Raw genomic sequence first — 15,821 nt, 5'->3', positions numbered from 1 at the left:
CAAGTCTTAAGACTTGAGGCTAAACTTGCTCTTATACTGTCTAGTATTTTGTTTTTTTTTTTTAGAGGAGAATACTGTCTCGTATTTAAATTTGAATAAATAAAACGTTTTGACTTTAACAAAATAAATTTAAGAACAGAGAAGAAAGTAAAGGGTTTTGTGGGAATTAACTAGCTATTGGCCCGGGCGATGCCCCGGGTCATTATAAATTTATTACTTTTAACCGCACTATTGCATTAATAAATATAGAGTAAATGATAAGTCAATTTGTTGGGTTTGAAAAAAAATTGATAAATCAAATCTGTATAAATTTGATGTCAATATATATATTATTCCATAATGCATAAAAAAAATATTACTCTATAATTACAATTGTAATATATATTTGCATAAAAAAAAACGATTGTAATATATAAATCAAATCTTTTACTCTATAATAGGATGTTACACATATGAAGAATTTTCCAATGAAACTAAATATTAGTACATGGGGATTAATGCCTAGAGTTTTTCAATATTAATGGACTAATATAATATGGCGTCACATCATATGACAAATGGCAAAACTGATGACATATGGCAAAGTAGCATGTCTTGCCATGAGTTTTAATAATATATATTGATTGATAGTAAATAGAGTATCAAAAAGTAATGAGAATATTATTTTTAAAAAAAAAATAGAAATAAGTTACTGAAAAGGAAATGTTTCATTTATTTAAACACGGTCGCAAAAGAAAAAAATGTTTCAATTATTTAAACACGACCGCAAAAGGAAAGCGTTTCATTTATTAAAACACGGAAGGAGTAATTTAAGACAATAAAATTGTATAATATAAGGCGAGTTTACGTTAAATTATTGTAAAATTGCCAATTTAACGGTAGCTTTAACAATTTAATATTAGGAAAAATTGTCAGGAATATTACGACCTTTCAGCGGTCTTCCATAAATATAAAGACCTTTGGATTATCCCGGAATATTACGACCTTTGACCCTGATCTTCCATAAATAGGACGTAACCGGTTGGTGACCAGTTAAAAGGGTTAAGTGTGACACGTGTCACTTTTTAATTGGCCATATACTCTTTTGTTTAATTTTACAATTTTTTTTATTTTAATAAATGATTTTAATATAAAATGTTGATTTGAATAATTAAAAAAAAAAAATTAATTTTAAAAAATTCCCTTAGCACCCCCTGCCCCCATACCCCGGTGAAACACCCTACAACCACCACCCTTATGAAACCCGCCATGGCCGCGAGCCCCACCCACCCCCGTGAAACCCCCACCGTAATTCTCGCTTCTCTGTCCTTTATCCATTGATGCAAGCAAGTATATAGTGTCAGGGTCGAAAATGAAAGGATTGGGTAGAATTTTAGATGAAGTGGTCGGAAGTCGATTTTAATGGCGGTGGGATTTAGGTGAAGTGGGCGGGTTTCCTGTTTAGGGGTTGGCCGGAATTTTCAGAACCGATGAGAATATAAACTCAGGGATTCGAAAATGAAAGGGAAAAGGTGAGGGCTGCCATAGTTCGAATTTGGGAGGGGAATGGAGTAGGCTGGTCGAAAAGGAGAGGGGAATGGGGTGACGTGGTTGGAAAAGGAAAGTGAAGGGCATGGGGTGGTTGCCGGTCGTCGAGGCTAGTTGGAAGGTGGCTGTCGGAAAACCCATTGTGCTGCTGGAATGGTTGGGGAAGAACAGGGTGGGTTTTACATTTTTCTTTCTTTTTTTTATTTGTGTATTTTCTTAATTAAAAATCAGTTTCTTGAAAAAGAAAAATATAAAATCAAATTAATATTTCTAACCTATCACAATGCAACACGTGTCTTGGGTAACCTTTTAAAAAGGTTACCGGTTTTTTGTCCTATTTATGGAAGATCAGGGTCAAAGGTCATAATATTACGGGATAATCCAAAGTTTGTTATATTTATGGAAGACCGCTGAAAGGTCGTAATATTCCTGATAATTTTTCCTTAATATTATTAGCTTTAGTTGCTTTAAGGGTAACTTTTTTTTTTTTTTTTTTTTTTTTTTTTTTTTTTTTTTTTTTGTGAAGATGCTTTAAAGGTATCTTTTAACTTGTAATGAGTTTGATTGTGTTTCAATGTGTAATTTTCTAATGAATATATAATATGAAAGCTAAAACCATTAATCTAATGGTACATTGTAAGTATTTTTAAAAAGCAAAATTTATGTTAGGAACTTGGTAACTTTTGTAGTATATTAGGGTAACAATAAAATGCTTTTAGGGTGACGTTAAACCGTGTTATAATAAGTTAATACAAATTTGCCTAAATCAAGAATTTGTGGTGAAGATTTTGGTTTTTTTTTTTTTTATTTTTTTTTATAATTAACAAAATTTGGTTATGCAAATCAGTACATGTCAATGTATAAGTTTAATTATTAATATATGAAGTATTGGGGGAAAAAATCTTTGCATTTTTAAGTGTCCTTTTTTAACTGTTTGAATGTGCCAATGTAGAACTTTGATCAATTACATGATTTACATCTTTAATTAAAATTAAATATATATTATAAAAAGTTTACACTTAGATAAAAATATATTGTACTATGAATGAAACGTTTGCAAAGTATTGACATGATTATATGTTTTCTTATGTATTACTCGTAATTACTAACATTGGTCAAAAGTTGATTATGTGAATCATGTAAAACTCAAAAAATGAAGCACTTATATAAACAATGGTTTAGTTGATATTATGAAAAAAAAAGATATATTAATACTAATTTAATAGCATGTATCCGCTTGTAAAAAAAATAAAGTATCCTCTACAAAAATGACCGAGTAACGACTATGACTCTGACAAAGTAATCCCTAATCTCAGTCGTTGATCACTTGTTAAGTGAAACTGAAACTATTTTATAAAGTTAAAATATTACGAAATAGCATTAATAACACAAGAAGCATGTGAACGATTCAATTAACATATCTAAGGACCTGTTCACATTTACTTAATTTTAGTTCAGTTCAACTCCAATCAATTTAGTTCAGTCAGTTCAGTTCAGTTCCAATCAATTTAATTCAGTTCCGTTTTAAATGAGACGGGAAAGAAAACGGGAGGAGGGAGATGAATGATGACTCGATGAGCTTTAAAAGAAGGGTAGCGCCCACCTGAGTAATTTAGAAGTGTTGAAATACGTGCCCTATTCTCAGTCATTGTATAATCTTGGAAAGAAAAAGAATAGTTGTTCAAGTTGACTACTAACCGTAATTGATATTGACATTAAATATTTCCATCTTTGTTGCTCAAGTAGATGGGATTTTGGATTGATGCTGGGCGGCTTTCTTATGGTAGATTGCTATTTTTTCCATTTTCTACTTTGGACTTCCACCACTTATTTAAAGGCGAAAAAGTGCATTAAAGTTGCTTACTGATTGCTTGTTTTGATTCGTGGTGGCTCCGTCCCAAAAGAAAGCCCACGTATGCAGCGGTCTGGAATACTTTATCCGTTTTTATAAGTGTTATAATTACTATTACTAAATGCGATTGTGTGTTACTCGTATATTTCCAATTTTGGCAAATAGCTAATTTCTCAGTTTCTTTATAATAGCAACACTTTTTTTTCACGTTTGTCGATACATAATTGAAATCGTTGTCATTAATTACCAATATGTGAAAATTATAAATAGTTTAAATTAAAATAGTATAAATCGAGACGAATATAACAAGATTTCACAGATTAATATAACTCATCAAAGTTAATTAAAGTAAAACACGTGAATAGTGTATAAAAAACGAATGAAGCATATTTTAATCTCCCTCTGTTTTGTAATAATCGCAGCACTTTCTTTTACATATGTTTAATAACTATTACACACTTTTTAATTTGGTAAGGACTCGCTAATATTTTATTAACTCTCTTTCCCACTAACTTCACTTGCATAACTATTTTTCTCTCCTTCCAATCAAAAACACACACACACACACACACACATATATGATCATGTGAGAACCAATGTGAATAATAGGAATTAGAAACTAATATCAACCATTGATCGCACTCCATTTAATGGTTCACATTGCACCCGCTCTCATTAATAGCATTCTCGTAATTTCACTGTTTACAAACTTTTTTCCATTTTTTAAAGGCAATTTCATTTACTTTAAGACTGATTTCATTTACTTTTACTGAATTTTCATTTACTTTTGAGAAATAAAATTGGAAACTACTGTATAAAGTTAAAATATTACAAAAATGTCATCAATGACACAGAAAGCATGTGAGTTGTCCGATTAACAAGATCTAAGGGCTTAGATTATTTTTATCTCTTCTTATGGTCTCGACCTAAATCTACTACTCGTATAATTTTTATTTTTATTTTCATTTTTTCCCCTCTCCCATTCCTTACTTTTCAATAAAGTATTTAATAATAATAATAATAATAATAATAATAATAATAATAATAATAATAAAGTCCTCTATTTTATTTTTCAAAAATGTATAAACTCCACTATATATCTTGTTTTAATACCCCAACTACCACACTTATCACTAATGAATAATTAAGTTAAAACCGATTAAATTGCCTAAAATTATGGAGCGCTACCCGTTTCATTCCCCAGATTAACGAATTTCATTTATCTGGGGGTATTTTGGACTTTTCAAGTGATATATGAAGGGTACATGCGTCTTTTGCTATATATGCCTAACTAATTGTTGTTGCACCAATAATTGATGCGTAGGCAGGGGTTGGCATGAAGGCGTTAACGGAAGTAGACCATAGTTACTTTTCGTTAGATAAATCAAATTTCCCTCTTGGTTACAATCTTATCTCTCCTCTTTTTATGGATCTGTAATGTTTGGGTCTTTCATTTGATACTTGCTCGGAGATACGTTCTATATGGTCCCGATTTGCTTCGTCGACAACCTCGCCGCTAGTAGTGGTCGATCGGTACGGTATTTTTAGCTCTCGGATATTGGATACAAAATTCAGGTACCGCGGTAAACAATTGAGTCGTAGTAGTGGTTGTTGTATTAGTCTTCTTCGTGGTAGTATTTTATTTTTTCCTCATAGTTGACAGGATAAAGTCATATTACCTTATCAAAAATAATTCCTAAATCCTCTAACTATGCAGGTAGGGAAGAAGGGCCGATCCACAGGGAAACAAGTCTTCCTATTCCTAATTAATTAATATAATCTAAATTATATAGTAACTAGATTATAGATATGATTAAAATAACTAGGAAAAACTGCTCCCATCAATCTGAACTTTGCCTCGTCCGCCTAAATTAATCCCTAATTTGGATTATTCCTCATCATTCCCAACTTTAGGGGGTATTAAATTCTATTGAATCCAACCGGTCATCTAACTTGATGTAGCCGGTTACCTAGACACGTGTCAGCGTATGATTCGCTTAAAAAAATTAAAATTAAAATAAATAAATAAAGTTAAAAGAAAATAATAAAATAAATTAAATTAAAAAAAGTACCTTCTCTCTCCTCTCTCCTCCCTCCTTCCCCTTCCCTCTCTACAACCAGACCACCACGGCCACCAGCAACCAGACGCCGACAGCCTCCTTGCCCACCTCCCCTTCCCCCACCTCCGTATTGCCGCCTCCTTGCCCACCTCTCCGCTTCCCCTTCCTTGCGCACTTCACACACTCCACCAACCTCCCTGCTTCCCCTTCTCTACAACTCCACACACATCCTACTGTCACCACGACCACCAGCAATAGCCCGCTTCCACCACGACGAGCGCCGATGCCGGTGCTTCCCTGATCACCTCTCCTTTCCTCTTCGATCACCCCGCAAACCAGCCAAAATCCCTCAAATCCTAACCCCTAACCCTAACATTCAAAACACTACAAAATGGCGACGAAATCAGCCACCAACGTTCGAAATCGGATGATAAAGGGTTGAAATCAACCATTCAGCCCCAACATCGACCAATTTCGGCCATTTGTGGCCACTTTTGGTGGTCGATTTTGGGGAGGGGGTTGTTTTTTTGTTGGGGAAACAGCCGTGTAGTGGGTGTGGTGGCTGGCCATTTTCGGCCATTTGTGGTGGTCGATTTTTTTTTTTTGGGGGGGGGGGGGAGGCTGTGATGGGTTTTCCGATAGTGGTGGGCTAGGAAAGGAGTGCGTGTGGTGGTTGGCTGCGATGGGCTGCGTGTGGGGAGGGTGTGCGTCGGTGGTGGTGGAGGAGGGACAGGTGTTGGGTTAGTTTTAGGAAATTTAATTTTTTTATTTTCTCTTTTTTTTTCCAACCAATTACATATTGACACGTGTGCAAAAAAATGATTAACCGGTTTCAGGTAAATTGGCTACAATAGAAATTAATACCCCCTAAAGTCGTATCCCCTAATAAAAAATAATTCCTAAATCCTCTAACTAAAGTAGATAAGGAAGTAGGGTCGATCTCCACAGGGAAACAAGTCTTTCTATTCCTAATTAACTAAAATAATCTAGATTATGAAGTAACCAATATTTATATTTGAATAAGAAACTAAACTACTAAGATTGAGAATAGGGAGAAAATAATAAATAAAAAGGATCTAGGGCATAGGTTCACCAATAAATAATACTCCAGGGTAAAACATAATAATCAATCATTGACATTGCATAAATAACATGATTAACAGGCTCTCGCAATTTATTAAACAACATAGATCTAACAGGCTCTCGCAATTTACTAGATCTAAGTCCTTATTGAAAATAGCCTTTAATATCAAATTAACATCTGCTCGATTCATCAATTCAATATTGCTATACTTTTACAAGCCGCAATTGTAAAACGTTAAAACAATTCAATAAGAAATTATCATGCAATACCAATAATCAATAATAGTCAACCATCAAAGCATCAATTAACCAGATTGTAAAGGGCTTTCGCTACGTATTACAATCACACAATTAATTTACCGGTATTAAATCTCATCTCTCGAATCTCGACTTAACCATTTATAAATTAATCTGCCTATTGAAACTAGACCTAACCATTAATTCTCATCTGTCGAATCTCGAATCAATGTTGTCAAACTCATGCATAAAAGATAGGCCTAATCTAGTCACAGAGCATTAAATCAATCAATAGGAAATTAATCTAGCATTGATAATTAACAATAATAAATTACCCCTTCATATTATTTATGGATCCCCATAAACCCTAGAAATAAAACTACTCACACATAATTAAAACTAAACAAATCAAGACAATTAGAGGAGACATGATCAAAGAAAGAGAATAAATTACTGAAATTAAACCAAGAGTTATATAGAGAGAAAATAATACTAAGAGTTTAAGAGGAGAGAGAAAAGAGTTAGAGAGAGAAAGTGAATAAAAAATTAAGAAAGAGTAAAAAGAAGGTAAAGAAGTACTAAATTCGTTTTACGGAGAAGTATTTATACTCCTTAAGAATCCTAAACTAAAACAAACTTAAACAATGCTAATCGTCTCCTAACAATAACACGCGCCCGATCGGGCGAGGCACCGCCCGATCGGGCGCGCCTTCGGGCGCCAGCCTTTGCTTCCCTTGCCCGGCCGGGCGCGCCTCCGGGCTCCAGCCTCTTTGGCCGGGCGCCGACCTTTGCTTCTCCCGCCCGGCCGGGCGCGCCTCTGGGCGCCAGCCTTTTTGGCCGGGCGGCTCTCTTGAGCCACTATTTGGACTACGATTGGGCTCCAATTCTTCGGGCCAATCTGGGTTTCCTCTTTGGGTCTTGAATACTCGGTCCAAATGCCCCGGTATCACACATACCAAGCCCTTAATCACCGGTTCGATGGCTTTAACCGGCCTGGGCTATAAACTCTGGTCGTGCTTCTCCAATGTTCGTGATTGCTTCAAAATATCTCGGAAAAATACTCCAAAAGTATAAATCCCTGCAAAAGTCAACCAAATCCACGAAAACACTAGAAAACACCAATTAGTAATAAAAGTGGCTCTAAAGAGCCAAAAACACTACTAATTATGACCAAGGGACGGGGGTAAAATACTATATAAAATAAACACATCAAACTCCCCCAAGACAAACCTTTGCTTGTCCCTAAGCAAAGATCTCATCAATGAATCAATAAATATGCTTCACCCCAAAAGTAAAAATCAAGCACAAACGATCCAGAGTAAATCAAATAAACACGCTTCAGAGTCAACCAATCAAATCCATCCAATTACCTTTCTTCCCTAACAACTGTCAAACAGAGCAAACCACAAGAGCATATAGAATTCAAGACTAGTGCTCACACACTCAACTCTTATTTATGTGGCGAGTAAAAGATGTACTCGATCGCTCTCCAACCACCCCTTTAATGTGAACAATGCCCTCCCAACTCACACTCTCGTGTGTATAAAACAATGAACGCTCAATCCTACTAGTCGACTCGAAATATGCCAAATCATAACTTGCATTGATAAACAACACTTTCACATTCATACAATTCTATGCACAAAGGTCGGAAGGTCTTTAAAGCTTGTAATGTAAGGCTAGGGTAAAGGGTAGGATAAATTTGGGAATAAGTGAGAGAAAAGCTATGCTTAAAGGAGCCATATCCTAATAAAACCCATGATCAAAATAAATAATGATCATACATCTCCTACATAACCAACTCGAACATCAACCAAATAAACTCCAATCATAATAAATAATCCCAACACTTACAATTTCACTCATAAGATATAATAATGGAGTAATAGAGTGAATAAACAAACTTATTTTCCAAACTTGAATTTTTTCATTGAGGCTCAATTTTTTTCTTTTGATCTACCTCCAACTAGAACATTTGAACATTTTTTTTTTTTTTATTGAAGTTCACTTATTTTTTTCAAAATTTTTTTCTTTGAACTTCTCTTTTTTTTCTCATAATATCATGCTTTATTTTTTTCAAGAAAATATAACTCTCATACTCATCAAAAATAAGCATGAATAACAACAAAACAACTTCTCAAATCCCACCCAAATTGTGCAAATAATAAGCACACTACAAACTCCCTCACCTCACTCACTAATAGCTCCCCCAAGCCAAGCTTGGGACTAGTAATAAATGGGGCAAAATAGGCTTGTAATGTGGCTAATAAACAACAAAAAGGTCAAGGTAACAACATGGGTAGCAAGAAGGGAACAAATGTATCTACAATGTTTGGAGGCTACCTAAAAGAACAAATGCCTTCGTCCTCCACAATGTGCATAATAATGAATCATATAAACATTACTTATAGTTGCAAACCAATACTCAAATTCATTGACATACCAGGAACTATGGAACTATCACACATTCCTTACCAAATCAACTAGTCAAGCACTATATTCACAAGTAGTTGGACAAAATTGACGCATTTTAAGGTTTCAAGGCAATCAAACATCAAATCATGATCAACTAATCCACAATGCCTATCATCAAATACCAAGAATCAAAACAAATTTCTCAAGTAAGGGGCACAGGGAAGCATAATTTATAATTCATTGGAACGTATTTTTGGATTTTTTTATTTTTCAATTTTTTTGATTTTTATATATAAAGAAAGCAATAAAACTAACCTAAGAAAACACACCAAAAATAAAAGAAAAGGGATAAAGAAAAATACCAAACCAAAATCTCCCCCAAGCCAGAATCAGACAATGTCCTCATTGGCTCGGAAACTAGCCCAGCATAGCTAGTCCTCATCATCCTCGTCCATCGAGCCGAAGCCCGCACCTCCACTGCCACCTGCACCACCTGCACCAGAAGAGCTACCACCAAAATAATCAGCGTGAAAACTCCCCCCTGCCGGTCCCCCGAAAGGAATGTCCTGCCTGTACCCGAAAAAGGAAGAATAGTAAGTGTAAATACCACGGGCAGTGGGATCCCTATCGTATCCCTGGGGTGGAGGCTGAAACCAGTCAGGGTGAATAGCGTCGTCGGGAATGTTGCCCCGACGAGCATAATCATCATACATAGGGTAGAGAGCTCTACCCTGGTTCCTCTCTAGGTACCCTAACCTTTGGTCAATAGAGCCTACCATCCTCCTAAGGTCAGTATGCGAATGCTCGATACGTCCTAGGGCCTGACCTATACTCTGGAGATCCCAAACTGGGTCAGAGTCAACATGAGGGACGGAATGGGACATACGAGGTGGAGAGAAAACCACCTCGGGCTGAGGCTGGGGTGGTGGAACTGGTGGTGGTGGAGCCTGCCCCCTAGCGTTGGCAACTAAAGCATCATAGGTGTAAGAGAGTTGCCCCGGGGGAAAGGCGGTCAAGTCTGGACTGGGAAGGGGAAAAATGGGCAAAGGTTGCTTGTTCCCAGTCCGAATACACCAAAAGGGTGTCTGCTCGCTATCCGGTCTAACCCACCCCACATCCTCAAAATACCTAGCAGTCATGTAGGTATATGGTCCACAGTTGGTCAGCTGGTGGGGTCCGTCTACTACAAAACCGGCCTTTTCACCGCTATTCGAGTGATAAGGCCACCTAAACGGATAGGGGACTTGGAAGTGGTGCTGGCTGTGGCGTGCCGACTCAAGTGGTGAACTATAAACCTGCCTATGTTTAATTTCCCGAACCCGTATACATAGTGTCCTATGATAGCTAGTTCGTTGGTTTGAGCGTTATGAGGCTCGGCCCTACCTAAAAAACACAGACCCGCAAATCTTTGCCAGATTTTTGGGACGGGGTGGTGAATAGGTTTGGTACTAGCATGTTGGGGGTCGGGGGCAGGTAAACCAGTCAGAACATAATATAAGTCACCCAATTTATAATCTGCATGCCACTGGTGAGATAATTCAGAATTTAATTCAAAAATTTTACAAAATTCAACAAAAGTTAAACTAATATTTCTATTATTTAACCTGAAAAATAAATTAGGCCCATTCCTACTACTAACAACATGAAAAGTGGACAGGAATTCACAGGTAAGTTCTCGGTATGTAGGATAATGCATGTCAACAAATTTTCTCATGCCAATATCATTCAAAAATCGTTTAACAAAATCAACAAACCATATGATTCTAAGGTAGGGCGGTGTAACCACCGAGAAGGAATTACCTCACGACCGACCAAATGCTCCAATCGTTCTTTTTGTTCCCGGCTCACGATCCGGATCGTCGGCCAATACGGGAGCTGCAAGTCTTGGTCGTACTCCTCCCAAAAATGGATCTTGCCCTCTTTGAAGCCATGTAGAAGAAATGGGTCGAAAATTTATTGAATTAAAACTGAAAAATTTTTGTATGAAAGTGAAGAGGGTGAAGAGAGGATCACAAATATGTAAAGAGTTTTGAATTTGGATAAGAAATGAAGGAGAAATCTTAGAGAGAAGTTAGAGAAAATTCGAGTTTTAGAGAGAGAAAGTAATGGAGGAAAGAAGAAATGGAGAAAGAAAGAAGAAAGAAAGAAGAAGAAGAAGAGGGCGGATGGGCTCGCGCCCGGTCGGGCGGTGGGTTGCCTGGCCGGGCGATCTGGAAGATTCTCGTACAGGTTCTCGCGCCCGGTCGGGCGATCTAAATTACCTTTTGTTTGCGCCCGGTTGGGCGCCACTCGCCCGGTCGGGCGATCTGACGACCAAAATATCTTCTAGCTCTCGCGCCCGATCGGGCGATTTTTAACTCTAAATTTTCGCCTTTCTCGCGCCCGGTCGGGCGGAAAATTAAGTCTGTAAACGTCAAGTTTCGCGCCCGGTCGGGCGAATTTTCTTATTTTTAGAACCTTGCTCTCGCGCCCGATCGGGCGGGCTTCGCCCGGTCGGGCCCGATACTAATCGGGGAACGTTAATTTTCTTCTTTTCTCAAAAAATTGGCTAACTCTTTTCCTTCAAACCTGTACAAACACTCATAAAACTCATTAAATTCCCTCATCTCTCCTCTCGTAAGAAAAAGAAAAGAAAAATTAGACTAAAAAAACATTAGAAATACGGGTTGCCTCCCGCAAAGCGCTGGTTTACCTAGGTCCCGCACGACCTTCTTACCAAGTACAATTTCTAGGACCCTTGGCCTAACGCTTGATCGGGTGGTTTCTCACCCGGTCTAGCGATGTTTAGGCTGCGATGCGGCTTCCTGACATAACCTGTGGGACGCCAAGTCGCCTTATCTGGTGGATCCTTGACAGGGTAAAGTCGTATCCCCTAATCAAAAATAATTACCTAAATCACTAACTAAGGTAGATAGGGAAGTAGGGTCGATCTCCACAGGGAAACAAGTCTTTTTACTCCTAATTAAATATTATAATCTAAATTATTTAAGTAACCAATATTTATAATTAAGTAAAAGACTAGACTACTAAGGTTGAGAATGGGAAGAAAACAATATATGAAAAGATCTAGGGCATAGGTTCACCAATAAATAATACTCCAGGGTAAAACATAGTAATCAATCATTGACATTGCATAAATAACATGATTAACAGGCTCTCGCAATTTATTAATCAACATAGATCTAACAGGCTCTCTCAATTTACTAGATCTAAGTTCTTATTGAAAATAGCCTTTAATATCAAATTAACATCTGCTCGATTCATCAATTTAATATTGCTATACTTTTACAAGCCGCAATTGTAAAACATTAAAACAATCCAATAAGAAATCATCATGCAATACCAATAATCAATAATAGTCAATCATCAATGCATCAATTAATCAGATTGTAAAGGGCTCTCGCTACGTATTACAATCACACAATTAATTTACCGGTATTAAATCTCATCTCTCGAATCTTGACTTAACCATTTATAAATTAACTTGCCTATTGAAGCTAGACCTAAACATTAATTCTCATCTCTCGATTCTTGAATCAATATTGTCAAACTCATGCATAAAAGATAGGCCTAATCTAGTCACAGAGCATTAAATCAATCAATAGGAAATTAATCTAGCATTGATAATCAACAACAATAATTTACCCCTTCATATTATTTATTAGATCCCCATAAACCCTAGAAATTAAACTACTCACACATATTAAAAATTAAACTAATCAAGGTAATAAAATAAATCATGATGAAAGGAATAAAATAAATAACTAAGATTAAGGGAAGAGAAATCGTTACCAAAATAAATCTGGAATTAAGAGTAGAATTAAGAACAAAGGTTTAGAGAGAGATTAAGAGAGAGAAAACTAAGTAGAGAGAGAAAGTCTAAGAAAGAAGGTCCGTGAAATTAATCGTCCTAAAAACGTACTTAAACAAAACTAAAACAACTCCTAATTAGAAACTAATTGCTCGACAAAAGAGCCTTTCCAGAAACACGCGCTCGATCGGGCTAGAGGCCGCCCGATCGGGCGCGCCTTTTTTCTCGCACTGCTCTTCTCACAGCCGCGCCCGATCGAGCTAGCAGCTCACCCGATCGGGCGCGCCTTTGGCCACGCACCAGCACACATCTTGCGCGCCTTGCCCGATCGAGCTAAGCTGCCCGATCGGGCCCTTGCTTCACCTCGAGGCTCGGAGCTTCGATTGGGCTTATTTCTTCGGCCCAATCCGGATATCCACTTAGGGTCTTGATCACTCGGTCCATATACCTCGGTATCCCGATTACCGAGCCCTTAATCACCGGCTCTCACCGGTCTTGGGCTTCAAAAGTGGTCGTGCTCTTCTAGCTTCCGTAGTCGATCCAATAAAGCCCGGGAAAATGCTCCAAGAGTGCAATTTCCTGTAAAATACAACTAAAACTACGAAAACACTAGAACACACAAATTAGTAATAAAAGTGGCCCGAAAGAGCCAAAAACACTACTAATAACGACCACGGGACGGGGGTAAAACACTATATAAAATGGACATATCAATCCTCCTTGACTTGGACTGGGGGATCTTCAATGCTACGCACTAAAAACCCTTCTTCGATCGAATGTTGCTTCAAATTGTCATTGCGTTCAACACTTGCAACTCTATCTGGCGGAACACTTACCGTAGGCTCGATTCGCACAACTTGCTCGATCGGTTCCACTTGTTCATCCTCGAAACCAAGACCAACATTGTAGAGTGCTCTTTCTATTGCATCGACTCCCTTCTGCCATTTGCATATCTCATCTGAAAAGGATGCAACACAAGATACCACCTCAAAGGGATCTTTTTCAAGAGCTTGGGGCTTATTAGAATAACTTACAACCACATTAACACTGAAACATTTCTCCTCAGTCATGGAGCTTTTAGGGGCATTATTCAGATTAAAAACCACTTTATCGTCCCCTACTGATAGTGTTAACTTACCACTTCTTACATCTATGATTGCTCCTGCAGTGTTAAGGAATGGTCTACCCAAAATAATTGGGGTTTGCATATCCTCAGCCATATCAAGAACAACAAAATCCACAGGTATATAAAATTTACCTACTCTAACGGGGACATCCTCTAAACACCTAAGGGGTATTTGAAAGAACGGTCGGCCATTTGTAGAGTTATATTGGTAGCTTTTAACTTACCCATATTCAACTTAGAACACACAGATAATGGCATGACGTTAACACTAGCACCCAAATCACATAATGCATTATCAATCAAGAGATTGCCAATATGACAAGGGATAGAAAAACTACCCGAATCTTTTAATTTAGGTGGAGACTTATTTTGAAGTACGGCACTACACTCTGCAGTGAAAGCTACTGTCTCTACCTCACTAATAGACCTTTTTCTCGTCAAAATTTCTTTCATAAATTTTGCATATGAGGGGATTTGTGTGATTAATTCAGTAAAGGGGACTGTTACCTTCAAATCTTTAACCACCTCCAGGAACTTACCAAACTGCTTATCCAAGTTTGTCTTCAATTGACGATTGGGGAAAGGAAGTTTGATGATTGGCTTTGGAGCATTCTTATTCTTGTCTGGAGTAGCCACCTTCTCTGGAGTTGTACCCTGCAATGTAGAATTAGATATGTTAGTATTATCCTTTAGCCCTGCAGGGCTATCAACTACATTGTCTGGTTTAATGGAATCAAGATTAGCATTATTTGATAAAACAGGTTCATCAACTCTGGGCATAGAGGGCCCTTCATAGTTTGAACCACTCCTTAGAGTAATTGCAAATGCTTGATCCGTAGGCCTAGTCGGCTGTGCCGGCAGGGCTCCATGTTGGCGTGCTTGTAGAGTAGCGGAGAGTTGCGCAATTTGATTATCTACAATTTTATTATGCGCTAGAATTTGATCAATTGTCGCATCTCTACTCTCCATGTGCTTTTGCATATTGACCAACATTGCTCTAATTTCCGCCAAAGAAGGGTCGGAAGATGAGGAGGTTTATTGTGGTTGGTTCTTCTGGCTAGCATTGGGATGATAATATTTCTGCTGCTGTTGCTGTGGCGCCTGTGGTTCTTGTGGTGGTGGATTTTGAACATTAGTGCTCCGGTAGGAAAGGTATGGATGATTCCGATACCCAGGATTGTAAGTGTTGGAGTATGGGTTATTCTGCCTATAAGCTTAGAAGGCATTAACTTGCTCCACGGAACTCCTGCAATCCTGCTCCCAATGACCTACAATACCACAATTTTCACAGAAAGCCTCATTAGAATTATTATTAATCGCAGAAACATTGGCTACATTAGCAGTACTCAGATTATCTAATTTTTGGCAAATAGAGGTTAGTTGAGCTTGCAAAAAGGATACAGAGTTGACACTATGCTTCCCCTTGTTAGCAAATCCTCTGGGATTCCCGTATTGGGAATTGTGTATCGCCATATCTTCAATAACCTGTCGTGCATCATCAACATTAAGATTCATAAATCTCCCACTAGCTGCAGAGTCTAGAATTATTCTAGAAGAATTTCCAATGTCGTTATAAAAGGCTTGGATCAACTGCCATTGTGCTAAATTATGGTGAGGGCATTCTCTTTGTAGGTCCTTGAACCTCTCCCAAGCCTCATATAAAAACTCATCGGCTTCTTGGGCAAAGTTCTGAATTGCACTCCGTAGTAC

At 37.7% G+C, this 15,821-nt stretch overlaps 1 non-coding gene across 1 annotated transcript; it reads left to right on the top strand.

The window, feature by feature from the left end:
• Window positions 1-15,714: 15,714 nt before the first annotated feature.
• LOC145607933 (small nucleolar RNA R71) lies at window positions 15,715-15,821 on the top strand. Its single transcript, XR_014105668.1, has one exon. It is a non-coding gene; the product is annotated as a small nucleolar RNA R71 (small nucleolar RNA).

This window comes from Chenopodium album, chromosome 2 (genome assembly GCF_948465745.1).
Source record: "Chenopodium album chromosome 2, dcCheAlbu1.1, whole genome shotgun sequence".
In the NCBI taxonomy this organism is placed as follows: domain Eukaryota; kingdom Viridiplantae; phylum Streptophyta; class Magnoliopsida; order Caryophyllales; family Amaranthaceae; genus Chenopodium; species Chenopodium album.
The sequence above is the reverse complement of the archived record's forward strand: the minus strand, read 5'-3'. Positions and strand labels throughout refer to the sequence as shown.